This window comes from Pundamilia nyererei, unplaced genomic scaffold (genome assembly GCF_000239375.1).
Source record: "Pundamilia nyererei isolate P.nyererei 1_Seehausen unplaced genomic scaffold, PunNye1.0 scaffold00260, whole genome shotgun sequence".
Classification (NCBI taxonomy): Eukaryota; Metazoa; Chordata; class Actinopteri; order Cichliformes; family Cichlidae; genus Pundamilia; species Pundamilia nyererei.
This window is the reverse complement of record NW_005187661.1, coordinates 623,494-637,648: the sequence shown is the minus strand read 5'-3', so window position 1 is coordinate 637,648 and position 14,155 is coordinate 623,494. Positions and strand designations below refer to the sequence as shown.

General features: G+C 42.4%; 1 protein-coding gene across 4 annotated transcripts in view; it reads right to left on the bottom strand.

The window, feature by feature from the left end:
* Positions 1-14,155, bottom strand: part of nlgn2a (neuroligin 2a) — a 239,238-nt gene that overhangs the window by 159,970 nt on the left and 65,113 nt on the right. Inside the window, exon 1 of one of the 4 annotated variants that reach the window (XM_005750029.1) lies at positions 10,169-10,191. The exons of 2 other annotated variants lie outside the window; for them this stretch is intronic. The gene's annotated coding sequence lies outside the window, so the exon portion shown is untranslated. Of the gene's footprint in view, positions 1-8,547; positions 8,805-10,168; positions 10,192-14,155 lie in introns of those variants that run through there. One more of the 4 variants, XM_005750028.1, reaches the window with a different exon arrangement.

Here is a 14,155-nt window from a genome sequence, read left to right as displayed (position 1 = left end):
ACACCCTCCGGACGTTTATGCTCAAAGTGTTGTATGGAATAAGGAGATTGTTGATTGAGCATTTGTACACCGTGTGTTGTTCTTCCTTCAGCCCAAAGATCAAACAATTGGGATATTTAACAAGACATCAACATTCATATCAGAACTTTAGCTAAATAAAACAGCCTTAAGAACAAGAATAAACCTTAAAAAAGGTTTATTCCACGAGATTAGCAGCAAAGCTATTTAACCCTTGTTAAATAGTTGAAAAATAAAGCCTTCATTGGACTCTACCAAATGCTGTTAAAATCTAAGTATAGTCTTACGCTTTCCATAGGAATGAAGAGGGTAAATAAGAGCTATGTGCTGCTACTCAACGCACTTTATTAATTGATTATGAGCAAATGTGACAGTTTGTTAACACAATGCTGCAATCTTCCCAGTAGTGGATATCCTAGCAATTTAATCTCAGGTCTGACTATGCAATGCTCAGACAGTTAGCAAAAAATCCAAGAGCTACATCTCAGACTCTACAGACCTCAGTTAGTATTTAAATCTTAGAGTTCATGAGAGTACGACGAGAAAAAGTCTAAACAAGTTGAATCTGAACAAACCCGAAGACTTCTGGACTAATGTGCTTTGGATAAACGAGCCCAAAGTGGAGATCAGCCGTAATGAATGTTTGTGTTTGGCCACACTGAAACACAGCATATCAGGGCAAACAAACACGTCATATGAACATTTAAGCACGTTGGTGGAAGGGTGGTAATTTGGGCTTGTTTTGCGGCCACAGGACTTGGGGACCTTGCACTCAATGAGTCGAAAATTGGATCATGCAACAAAACAACGGCTGAAAAAGAAAAGAATCAAGGTGTTGCAATGGCCCATTGAAAGATAAACCTCCACCTGACAGGAATGCTGTGGGGGAACCCTAAGAGAACTGTGCATAAACGAATGATTGCAAACATCTATGAACCGAATCAACGTTTGAAAGAAGAGTGGGACAGAATTCATGCACGGTGATGCGAGAGACTTCTTGGGTCTGAGAAATGTAATTATGAGATGGTCAGTAAAAGGCTCTGTGTGGACGTCGCCCTTCAGGACTTCAAAAAATAGAAATGACTGCTTATGGCTGATGTCTGCAGTTGTCTTTGTCCGCAATCAACTATAATCACTGCTTTCAGCATCCAGTGCCTTTGACCAGTTTCTGATGCAGACACTATCCAGTCCACAATATTTCTCCTTCTAGGAAGCTTCTCTAAATCTCCTGCTTTGTTAAATCTAGAGACCACAGCCTCACAATCACATCCATCACCGTTCTGCCACATACCTTACCAAGCACAATCCAAATCCCAATAAAACCAATTCCACCCAATTCTACTCGAATACAGCTGCAGAATCGCCCACCACTGCCTTCCCTGTAATTGCCTACCAACTCTAGCTCCGTGTTGTGTTTCCAGTCAGTCTGTCAGTACACTCACCAGACTCAACTTAATGACAGATAATAAACCGACTTTGCTGTGCCAAGGGTACTGGCTATTAGCTGGAATTCAGGGAGTGAAGTTTTTGTAAGAGGTCAAAAGGAGTCACTGTTTTAAAATAGTTTTGTGGCTAGAACGAAGAAATATGAAGTGACTGGGAGAGAAATGGAGACAAATCAAAGTAGGCCTATAACACACAAATGAAAAATCGCATACACTACATTTACCTTGTCAATGTGCAGCCAAGTCAAGCCCACGCACACAAATGCATCGCGCTCGTTATCATGTCAACCCTGACAGCCTCTGAATCAGCACAACTCATTTGTTTTCACATTTGCTAATTAACACATCAAGGCTGTGACAGGAAAATTGGATATTGAAACGCCAATGTATCCCTGTGACTGTGTGCATGGGTATAATACACGGTTATCAGTGCATATACCTTGAGAAAAAAACATATGCTGCTGTTTGTAGTTTATCTGTGTATCTGCAGCCCTGGTGTGTGTTTTATCTGCACCATGCGAGTTTGACGTGTTGATTGCAAGGTAATTGCGAGGGCACGGTAGAGTGGATGCTGAGTGGCTGAACAGAAAAGTGCCGTTTCATCTCAGCAGATGCCACATTAATGCCAATAGATGGGGTGGACATGTATGTGTGTTTCTGTATGTTTGCCATCCTGCTGACAGCCTTTCTGTGAGCTCCTTAATGGCAAAACCCGAATGGCAGGTAAGCGATCGCTCACACTTCTTCCTGTCAATCCCTTATCATTTTTTTATTATCTTCCTTTCTCCCAAAAAGAATCAAATTCAAAGCACGCTGTAAGCTAAGAGTGTTAAGCACACTGATCAACTAAATTAACAGCAGCTAAATGGGAAAACTATTACAGCAAACAAGGAAATGATTTTTTTTTCAGCTCATGGAGACGCAAAGGCTTTGATGTCTACATAAAACAGTAAAGTTATTTTTCTTCTGCCATGCTCACCATTCCTCACATGATGCTGGTGGAACTAGACAATCATTCCATCATGCAGGTGATCTTTCTGCTAATCAATGAATAAGTCAATAAAATGAAACAAGTATTCGCTAAATCCACGTTTAGGTTCAAATGTTGGCTTTAAATAAAGAAAACCAGATTATTCTCATCTATTTGGATCTTTAAACACTCTTTCACCAGTGTAACCAGACGTTAACCACCATAGCTGATAATGACTGGCTAGCTCATGCAACATGATTGTCATGGCTGATTAGCACTTTCCAAAGATGCTTCACAACATGTGTGCATGCATAATGCTTACACCAGCAACAAAGATTTGTGGATTTACATTACATTGCAAAACCAAAAATATTTTCTTATAAACTAAAGAAACCAGTTTACTGTTTTAATTCAATGTTTCTAGCTTAAAACAATGTTCATTGTCCTTCCTCCCCACCGTATACTCTTTATTCACTTCCTACAGAGACTAGGCTTGTCTGACAGTGGGGGGAAAAAAATGGGCTGATAGACTGCCAACTGCAAAACAATGGGAGGATGCGGTTAAGACGAAAGAAAGGAGGGCTAGACAGAGGAGGTAGCGAGTGTGTGGGCTGATGGTAAACTTGTTGACAACAGTAAATGTATGCACAAATGCATCCGTGGTGGGCAGAAAAGTGTGCATCTGTGAAGGAGGGGGTGTCAGGGATGCAGACCAGTGAAGCGCAAAATTGGAAACAATGTGTCTGCAAGAGTTAAAAGCAAATATTTACAGGGCTTTTAATTTGCATCGAGAGCACCGAGTTTCCGGCGTGGGTCAGCGCGTCTACGGTGGAGCCAGCGAACACAGAGGGGCATGGCTGGTAATTAGACAGTCAGTGGTAGATTAATCACAGGCTGGGAGCTCAACCTCGCAGCCACACACACTTTCACGAGCTATCTGCGGCAGCCCCATCATTTAGTCTGGCTCGTCCACTAAAATACTCTGGATGTTTTCCTCTCGCCCAGAGAGGATGAGTGTATCGAGCTTTGACGAGTGTACCTTATTCTCCACAATTTTTCAAGCACATGAACTTGTAGGGAGTCACTGCCCTGCCGTCTTGCTCTGATTACTTGCTGCTCCCTCTCCCTCTGTCGCCTTAATAAATCACCAGCTATAAATCTACCCCTCCCCTTGCTTAAGGACAGCTCCTGAGCCGCTCAATTCCCCCTGCTGGCTCTCCAATGGGAGCATCCAGGAGAGGCAGAGGACGATGTGGTCCTGCCCCTGGGGGAAGAGCTCATCTGTAGGCTGGAGGACACGGCTGGAGCTCAGCAAAACGTCAGAGCGAGGGGGAGACATAGTAGTTGGCTAAGGGTGCCACCATTAAACGCGTACCCTATATCATAAATATTTTACCGTCCACTAAGTGGTTTTGACCTTGGATTGGAGTGCTGTAGGTTATACCACAGTATGGGAGAAACATGACCAGAGTTTTAAAAGTTTTAAAAGTTAGTGGTAATTAAACTGGGCTGAAATGGGTCTTCTTAAAAGCGCTTGTGTACGTGACTAAAAACCTACCACATACCGCCGTTGGACACCGCACTCTACAAGTAGTAGAGCACCATCAAACATTTCTATGTGCATTATTCATGAGAAGGTCTGATGTGAGCAGAAGTTAATAAATACATTTATAATAAAGTGATTTTATTCAAAAAAAACCTCATTTTATATAAAAAATGCTTTCGAAATAACTGCAGCAATAAAACTTTAAAGGCTCACAAACTCTCCTCCATCAATTTCTTTTTTACAGTGACGTGGTCGGTAAAGGTCTAGTCACGTCAACATTTAAAATATTAACATTTTTCCATCCCTCAGTGGAAATGACTGATTACAGATTCTCTCTTAAGATAGAAGTGAATCTGTGAAGTTCAACTTTGATTAATTTTGACACCCCCTGTCATCCTCTCTTGACAGTTTTAACCTTTGACCAGAGGGAGAGCCAAAGTGTCAAAAACTAAAAAGGTTATACAAGCTTTTTATCCGCTAGTGTAAATACATCTTTGCTATGTGAAATTATCACATTAGGTCCTAAGTAAATAAATTACACACTTCAGGAAATTCGTCATACAGTAAAAATGGAGTAAACAGCATCACAGAGAAAAGTAAAAATCTTCACAAAACCTGTATTCTCTGATTAGCATCAACACGAATGCAACAGCAGTGTTAGCTAACACTGCTAACATTGCTGTTGCAGCAATGTTAGCAGTTTGTTAGCAGTAACATCACTTCAACAAGCTTGTCCCTTCTTCACAAACTTTAGCAGATGGTTAACATTAATATGGAAAGCAAAACATGACGGCAAGGGTGTGATATTTAAATTCCAATCTGGGAACCTTTTGGCTAGCTTGCTAACTTAGCATCTGTTGGAAATAGCCACATTTCAGGGTTTTTGATATATCATTTGACCCTATATTGCTTCCTCTGGCAAAACGAATAAAAACAGTTCTTTGATGAAGGAAAAAAAATATTATATAAAAGGGAAACTTGGGTCAGTGAAACCCTTTACACATGTCCCTTAAAAGGGCATTTGGATAAACTGCATGTTAAAAGGTTATGTTTATAGGTTATATATATATATGTGTGTGTGTGTGTGTGTGTGTGTGTGTGTGTGTGTGTGTGTGTGTGTGTGTGTTTATAGAAATGATCTAGATGTGCCTGAAATCCTACAACTGGTGAAAATGAGCAATTAATTTTTAACTTGGTGAGGGCGATGCCAGCACAGTTTATGAGAAAAAAATATGTTGCTAAAGAGAAATGAAAGGTAAAGCAACAGAGGCAGGATGGTACAAAGTACCGTTCCCCAAACAAAGCTAAAGCTGATGAATGTCAGCTGTAGCTTCCAGCTGCTCACTTGACAAGCAGAAAAGCACTTGGACTTTGTTTACAGTCTGACAGGGACTTGAGACCTGGGACAGATAAAAGTTTTCCATTAAAATATTGACTTAGAGGATTAGGCAGGTAGAAGAAGTTGTGCAAATTGAAATAAACCTGCAATTTTCCAACTGAGAACCCATCGTGGCTCTAGAGAAAAGAGATATTAAGCTGTCAACAGACTAATGAAATGCTTAATCTGAATTTGTAGGGTGTAATGCAGCATACATGGATTATGCTGTTAAATTCATACTTACTTCTAATGCGATCCATCTTCCAGAAGTTATTTTGGTTATTCGGTGATATAAGAAATGACTGGGGCATTTATGAAATGATTGAAAAAAGAGAAAACTAAACTTAGGAGGGGCTATGGGACTTATTTCCAGAAGTACTCCAAATTTTTAATTGCCACAGAAGCCGTTAATTAATACACTGTTCTCTACCACAAACACTTGCAAATCAAATAACATGTCTACAAAAACCAAAGTCAGAAAAGAATATAACCCACTTATTAAAGCGATGTCACTTTAATGGTTTAAAGTTTTCTCCACTTGCAAATAGCAAGTCAAATTATGAAATGAAGCAGGTTTGCACAGTGATACTGCTCGGTGTGTGGGCAGAAAATACTTAGTGTAAGTAAGTACATTTTAAAAACACGCACAAATTAAGTTAAATCTAATAATCCCGGGTAAATGTGAATAAAATGGAAAGCAAAACAATTACATTTTATTAATGTAATTGTGCAGCTATAAAAACATAAAAAGCGGACTTAGGTTTGAATATTTTAGCATCATACAGATGCAATAAGTTGTCGGGTGCAGAAAGCACACAATACTGTGTGAATGGAAATAGGCCCCTTAAGTAGACATAACTGGGGTAAAGTGTATGTTAATGGGTATTCTTGTATTGTAAGCAGTAAAAACAAAAGGTAGAGATTACAGCGTGCGTGTCGCGCTGTATAAGCCGTTTTATTACAGCAGGAAGTGTAGCACTGCAGCTACATTCACATTACAGATTCTCGGCCCTGAGACTGTTATTAAAGCAGGACTGAAGCGGCCAGATGAGGACATGAAACTGAGATATTAAGTCACACTCATTTGACTCGTAATGACCGTTGAGTGAGAGCGATACGCATGCCGCCGAACGCCACAGAGAGCGTGAGACAGAGCGGAAGAGGGAGGCTTTGGAGAGCTGCCATCCTGATCTAGTTGTCCCTGACAGATGGCCGGTGAGACACACGAGCAGCTGATGCGTATGACTGTCTGCTTCCCAAAGAGGGTGCAACAACAATCGACACCTCCCTCACTACCTGTTCCTCCACCTGGTCTATTTTGGTCTTTAATTAATTCAATTTATTGCAGTGCAGGAGTTTGTTGATGCAGGTTTCTAAAGCCAAGGAGAGGGTGAGGGATAAATATCAAAAGAAAGGGCACGTGGAGAATGAGCCTTAGATGATAATCAGCTTTATTAATAACAAGCTGCAGCACCTAAACACTTCTGCCTCTCTCTCCCAAATCTTTCCCCCTCTTCTCCTCTCCTGGCTATTAATATGAGCAATGAATATTCATCTAAGGCTTCAATCTATAGCTGAGCTCATGTGGAAAAACTGTTTGTTTTATAACTGCAGGAGGAATATTTGCTCATAAATATGCTTTACATGATCAGCACAATAATATTGCTTTTTTATGCATATGGTATTCTTGACATGTTGCGTGCTCAAACAGCTGCGTGAATAACTGATTGAAAAACAACAAGCTCTCCTAATGAACACATTCAGACTGCGACACAAAGAGGCCAGAACACACAGAGATCTATAATGTGATTGCTGATGTATAGATTTTCTCGCACACCCCATCTGTTATTGTTACCACGCCTGTCAACATTTCTCTTCTTTGCCCGTCACGAATGCGGGTTTTTTTTTTTTTTTTAAATAGCGTCAGATGTGTCTTTAGAGATTCTTGGTTCTTTTGGAAACAAAACGGCTCCTTATTCCTGACAGAAGTCAACAAAACGTTCTCATTTCGAGTGCGTACCCGCCAATTATGTCAGCTGAAACGAGTAGCTGTTACTAAAAGACTTTATCACTGTTGCCAGATCAAGCGGTTCTCTGGCATTACAAAAACTTCCAATAAATCCAATCCAAATAATCTGATTTTCCTCCAAACAGAAATGAGTGGAATCTTTTTAAAATCATAAATGGCTGACCGATAAAAATGAAATGTCACTTTGAAGATTTTCTTTTGTTAAATTGTTCAAACTGTGGGGTTTATTGTCTGTTTTTAGGCTGCCTATTCCTGCGTTAATGACGATCACATGCTGTTGTACTGATCATTGTTCTTTTTCACTTGGAAACGGGAAAAATATTTAAAAGAAAAAAATCAAACTGTTACAATGTTTCAGATTTTACAGCCTAGGGTGGAACTAGAACTATTGCCTAAGACTATTTGGCACACAGACTGGAGCAGCCAGGAAATGAACCAGTAGATGACCTGCTCTACCTGAGCTATCTCCGTAACTACAGACACCCTAGTTTATACCAAGAATACCATGACTCTGCCCAGTGGCAGCATTCCTAACCTGTTGCATCACCTTTGGTCTGGACACTGTGGAATAGCGTTAGCACTCCAGTGCCCAGAGGAGAGTCCACAGACAAACTTGAAAGGGAAACCAGTCAAATTCAAGTCAGCTACATATATATATATGTTTTGCTGTTTTCTGGGGAGACATGTGAAACTTTTCATTCCCACCTCACATGGTAACAAGTTTAAGGACAAACATGCTAGCGTGCAAGGTGAAAGTGCCGTACTTTTCATCAATGTCGACCTCACCAATTTCCCAGGTGAGATATCAGGCTTTATATGCAAGGCTCTACCACAAAGGAAATTATATAGATGTGGGTATGACAAGGAGAAAAATCTCCTCCAATGTGCTAATAAAGTGCAAAAAATGTCCAATAAGGCAAGAATCATTCTTACATTTGGCCTTTGGAGGAACTCTGGACTAAATTAGTCAACTAAACATGTCACGTGTGCAGACATGATAATATCCATGTTACATACTTTTACTTTTAGTTCACCCTGATCCAAAAACAGAACCTGAAACTAAAGCTTGTCATGCCATTTCCTGTTGGACCATCCAGGCTTGGGGTGTATTTATCTAGGCTGCATGTGAGTAGCTGGTGGAGGAAGTCTGGGACTGAATACCTGCAGCTCTGAATGACAGAATAAGGTTTGCTGATTTGGACTGGCAGCCGCAAACAGAGAGACTTGCGGCATCTCTTCAGCTACTGTGGGGTTTGCTGGTGGAACGAGCTCTTGCAAAAAGTTTCACTCTGTTCTCTGCCTGCCTTCCACGCCTCCCTCCGCTGTTGCTCGCTTCTCAGCCGACACTTTTCTCCCTCTTGGAATCCATCTCAGACAGTTTGTCTTTCCCCTCTTCACCGCCTCTGCCTTTCTCTCTCTTCTAATCTGTTCCCTCCCTTTCCCTCTGCCTCTTTTCTTCATCCCTCCTCCTCCTGCCGCTACTGTACTTCAATCCGTATGTGCGAGTCTGAGACATGTTTGAGGTGTCTCGTCAGCGCGGCGGAGCACAGTGGGAAACTGAATGGCACTGCCGCCTCCCTCGTCTCGCTATCACTCGTCTCTCTTTCTATCTGTGCATCTGAGGAATCGGGAGCCTTTTGCCCCTCGGCGCCCGAGGAAATAATGAGGTGCCAACGGAGAGTCACAGCTCCACCGCTAAACAGCGAGTGCAAAAACCCAGCGAAGATTGTGGCACAAGGAAGACGAGGCCTGAGAAACTCGTTCCACTTGGTGCTCGGGGCTCGGGGGGCGAGATCACGCTCGATCCTTAGCAGCATGCCGCTGGGCAGTGCCAGCGGTGAGGCTGTGTGCCCGCCAACTCTTTTGTTTCCCTCAGAGTTGTTCCCACCTCCGGGATCCACGCTCCACTGTTCACGTGCAACAACTGGAGCAATTACAAGTGCAGCGATTGCACACGAGTGTCCGTGTGTGTTTGTAATTCGTTAAGCTCCGACATATCCACCCAGAGAGGGGAGGAGGAAAAAGTAGGTTATTCTGTTTTTCTTCTCCCTTCCTTCCCCCCAGTCTCCCAGTGTGGCTGCCTCTCACTCCTCCTTTTCCTTTCCCTCCTCAGTGAATAGGAGGATGATAAAAAATGAATAAGACACCGCGGCTTGTTTGATCCTCTCTTGCAACCCGTGCCGTAATTTGAAAGGGGTGGGAGAGGAGGACGAGGATGAGGATGAGGACGAGCATGGAGGTAAACCTGCTTTTTAAAAAGATGACACAAATTTTGCCTCCACCAGGCCTCGCCTCCATCTCGCTCGACATCCCTTTTAAAATGATCTCGTGTCTTTTCTTCTTCTGTTTAAAAAAAAAAATCTTTCCTTTGCAGCCAGCTTCCTTTGTTTGCCTTCTTTTTGGCCCGCGCTCGCTCTCTTCTGTCCCCATGGGTGCCGTTTTAAACAAGATATATTCCATGCTCAATACTCATCTACTTTTCTCCTAAATCTTGCTGCCTGTGTGTGTGTGTGTGTGTGTGTGTGTGTATTGTGAGTCCCTTTTTAGTGTGTGGGCAGACAGCAGCAGCCCTCTGACCACAAGGAGAGGACAAATCCCCTGCTCATAAACCCATAATCTTTATAGCTCCCGACATGAATAATTGCCCCTTCAGGCCAACAGTAGGCGCTACCAATGACTATAAAGTGTGCGTCTCATATTCAATTGCATAGTTTAAATTGACAACTTAATTTAACAGCTAAATCATTTAAAGTAAAACCTAAGATAAAGCAGTCGTTCTAACCTCGGACCATATGTTGGTCTGAAAGACTTGAGACCAATGTAAGACCTGGCAGCGCTGCAGGCTCAGCTGTCGCTGCAAAAAAACAAAAGCAAGGCCGTGTGCTTTCCGAGACACCGACGCGAGCGACAGCAGCCACACGGAGCAGTTTGAAATGCCAAATGACACCACTGAAGTCGGGGAGTGATCCTGGATTATGGCCGCCAGCCGCTCAGAGGCTCTGTAATTAATTACAGCGGCCAATAATAATTAAAGCCGGGCACCGTCGAGCAGAATGCAGAAAAACTGGCGGTCGATCTGGTGTCTGTCTGCGGCCTCTGAGCCCCGTGGGCGCTTCCAGGCCACGCTAGCACCTGCTCACCAACTGCAGCAGCTAACAGATTTCAGTCTGTGTGTAGGGGTGTTGGCAGGGGAGTTGGGTGACACGGACTGTTAAGAAAGGGAGGGGAGAAGGGCACGGCACGCTCTGAAAGGGTGGCTGATTCACAACAATGTGCCGGCATGAGCCACTCAGACTTACTGGACTGTGGAGCTGCGATTCATCTGCTTTATTTAGATGTAGCTGCGGAGCTTAGCGGCCGAACGTGTGCGCGAACCGGTGTGTGTACTAACTGTGCGCACACGGGGGCTGGAATGTAGCAAACACGCTCGACTTTATTGTGCTGGCGTGATGTGGTCTTAATTTACTTGTTCTTGCACAGAGAGCGTGCGAGTACACAAGCACACAACACACGCCGAGCAAACGCAATGCATTAAATATGAGTGTTCAAGCTGCGCATGCTGGCGTTTTAGGTACCCACAGAGATGTGTGTGCATGTGTGTGTGCTGCAGGGTGGAAATATCTTAAAGCAGACCTTATTTTCTGGGACACAGTAAATAAGGATTGTTGTGATATGTAAAGGGACTGGTTGCCCAACGATACTTTTGCATACAAATTCAACTCGAGTAGAACCCAAGAATAGATTTCTGCTTTTAGTGGCTTGTTGGACAACATAATGCATTCATTTTTGTATTTATTATCTCTTGAGTATCTCGTCCATCTGAATATGAGATAAATTGATAGGTTACGACACCCTGCCTACACCTGCACACCCTTCTGTTTATTCTTGTTGTTCCATCTGTACAGTTAATTATATGAAAGGCCCATTAGCTCAGCAGCACATCTGCCTGTAACCTGTAAATCTGTCACAGTGAGGCAGTATGTTTTTAAAGCATATTTGTATTTGTTATTTCTGAACGCTTGTAGGTGGTGGTTGTTGTTGTTTGTGCTCTCGCATCAGTTTTTTTGTGGGTTTTTTTGGGGAGGCTGATTATAATTGGTATTATTCAAACTGCAGTCGGGCAATCACCAATCAGAATACTGAAGATAAAAGTGTTTGTCCAAGTGTATTAATGGCACACCACCCAAATATAGAAGTTGTTGATATGAGTATTAAATGCACTTCGAGCAGACATGGGCTGACTCATCGATGGCTCACCACTCAGACTCAGACACGCTGCCTTGATGCCGGCGACCTCTACTTTGCATACAGAGGTCGTTAACTGAGTCTGAGATGTTTCCTGCAATCCGTGCAAATGAGATGTTCGCTGTTGCCCCACTTTCCTCACCAGGAAATCCCACATGTGATTTGTTTACATCTGGTCCAAAAAACCTTTTAGCATCACTTGCGCTACATTAGGAAGGACAGCCTGGCTTAGCCCCACCCCCCTGAAACCAAGCTCGCCCTGTCTATAAATGTACCTTTCACACCTCGTGCCAAATGGAGGCAATTGCCAAAATATGCAGCACTAATCACACCACATTAAAACACTCTCCTTAACGCCTCCCCACTCTCTTGCCTGCCTCTCTTACTCTCCCTCCCTCGTTTTGCGTCTCGGTGGGCGATTTCCCTCACGTCCCACCCGTCGGGCCGAGCTCACCGGCATCTGGCAAGCTTGCTTGAAGGCACATGGAGCACTCGTTTGCATATCGCTCGCCTGATGTGCTCGCAGTCGCAAGGGTGTTCATTTGTTTGCCAAACTAGGAGTTCTATTTCCCGCTTTTCTTTTTTTTGCATTAGCGTTTGCTTTCAGTGGCAGTGGTGGAGCCAGAGAGAGGGGAAGAGAGAGGGCGACCTGGCCACGTTTGGAACATTTGGTTCGTGCTGTGAACACTATTGCGCAATAATGTAATTCAGATAGTGCTGGGCAGCATGGCCTTTCCTAACAAACACTGTCCGTGTGTGTGTGTGTGTGTGTGTGTGTGTGTGTGTGTGTGCATCTGCGTGAGCATTATGCCATCACCCCACCCACTCACATATGGCTACCTTCTGCTCCAAATATTTCAGCCAGGACTCGCCTCAGTGTCAGTATAAAGCCATAAATACATCTTAGAGCGTAAACAGTGTAGTTCCACTCACCGAGCATTTAACGAGGAATAACGTGTTTCCTAATATAAATAAACAAGAGACCAGAAAGTGGTTTTTTTCTATGTTTCTAGGGAACTGATTGATTAATGGAGAGAAAAACACAATTTAAAATTAATATATTCAAATAGAGGTGATCTCTTACCCTTGTTAGGCCTAGGTTTTGGAGTTTAGCCTGATTATATTGTATATATTAACCTTACAAACTGTATGGTGATAGCCCACCCATGGGGTCTTTGCCTGGCTGCCTGCCTGAGTAAGCACTGGGGATTTTTTTTAAATCTAATACATAAAACAAAAGCTGCAACTCTTAAAATGGCTAATGAATCCTATTAGCCTACTATTGCAGTTGACAGTCTTAATAACAGGTTTAAAAACCTATTATTAAGTTTGTTTGTTTTAAATGAATGAACAGGTACATCTCATAACACCGTGTGTCTGCTCAGCTGATATCTGGCGTTTCATAAATACAGATTACAGCAGGGAAAGTCATTCTTTGCCATATGTGAACAAGACTAACCTTGAGTTCTCGCGCCAGTTTGTACCATAAAGTGGGCAATAAACTCTATGATCTCTCTCTCTCTCCTCAGCGCTCTGCTGTTCTGTCTGTGCCACACAATTAGCATTTTAGCAGATTGATGGTGCTACATTACAGTCAAAGCCGCCAGGAATAACAAAATGTCAGATTACTCTGGTAATTGTTAGCACTATCAGCTGTTACACAAGTAACCTTTGGATATGATAATCAGGTTGAATTTTATACATTTTCAAATGACTGCAATATATATGTGAGTTTACATTAAAGCGGATCTACTATGCTCATTTCTAGGCTCTTTACTAAAGTAGCTGTGCATGATTCACAATTCGAAATAATCCTTATCCATCCTATAGTGAGCCTGGGTGCAGCTCCCCTGTTCGCTCACTGCTTGATGCAAGTCGCCTTAGCTCTATTTAAGCTTACTGTCATCTGATTGGCTGCCCCTCATTTTTGCACATTTGAAACTACACCTGCCAGAGCTTGCCTCAGATGATCACATTAGAGATGACCCCTCAAGCCTTTACAGCCACTGAGCTGATTTCAGACTACAGCAATGTTAATATGTAATGGTATATATATTTATATTACTTATCAGATGAATTAAAAGAAACCGTTTTTGTTTCTTGCTGTGAAAAAAACAAAGGCAAAAAGTGTTAAAGAGTTTTGTCCCAGACTGAGTTACCTCCTCGGTCATTTCTGAGCAGATTTTCTTCCATAATACGCATTTAAGTTCTGATAAAAACACATTTGAGCTTATTATTCTGGAAAACGATACATCTTTAACACAAATGAATGAGCTAGCTGGTGTGGCAGTAACCGAGATAACAGGGATTAGCATGATATTCTGAGCAATGATTAAAGAAGCAGTTTTGGAGTGAAGCTGGACATGCATGATAAGTGCAGGCCATTAAAATTTAGATGCTTCAAGTCCTCAAAATGACTCAAAATTAATGTTATCATCAACAATATATATAGTACTACAATTTTACATTAAAAACAGACAATAGGAATTTCTTTCTCTCGTTTTCATCGGGCAATCTTTATCCA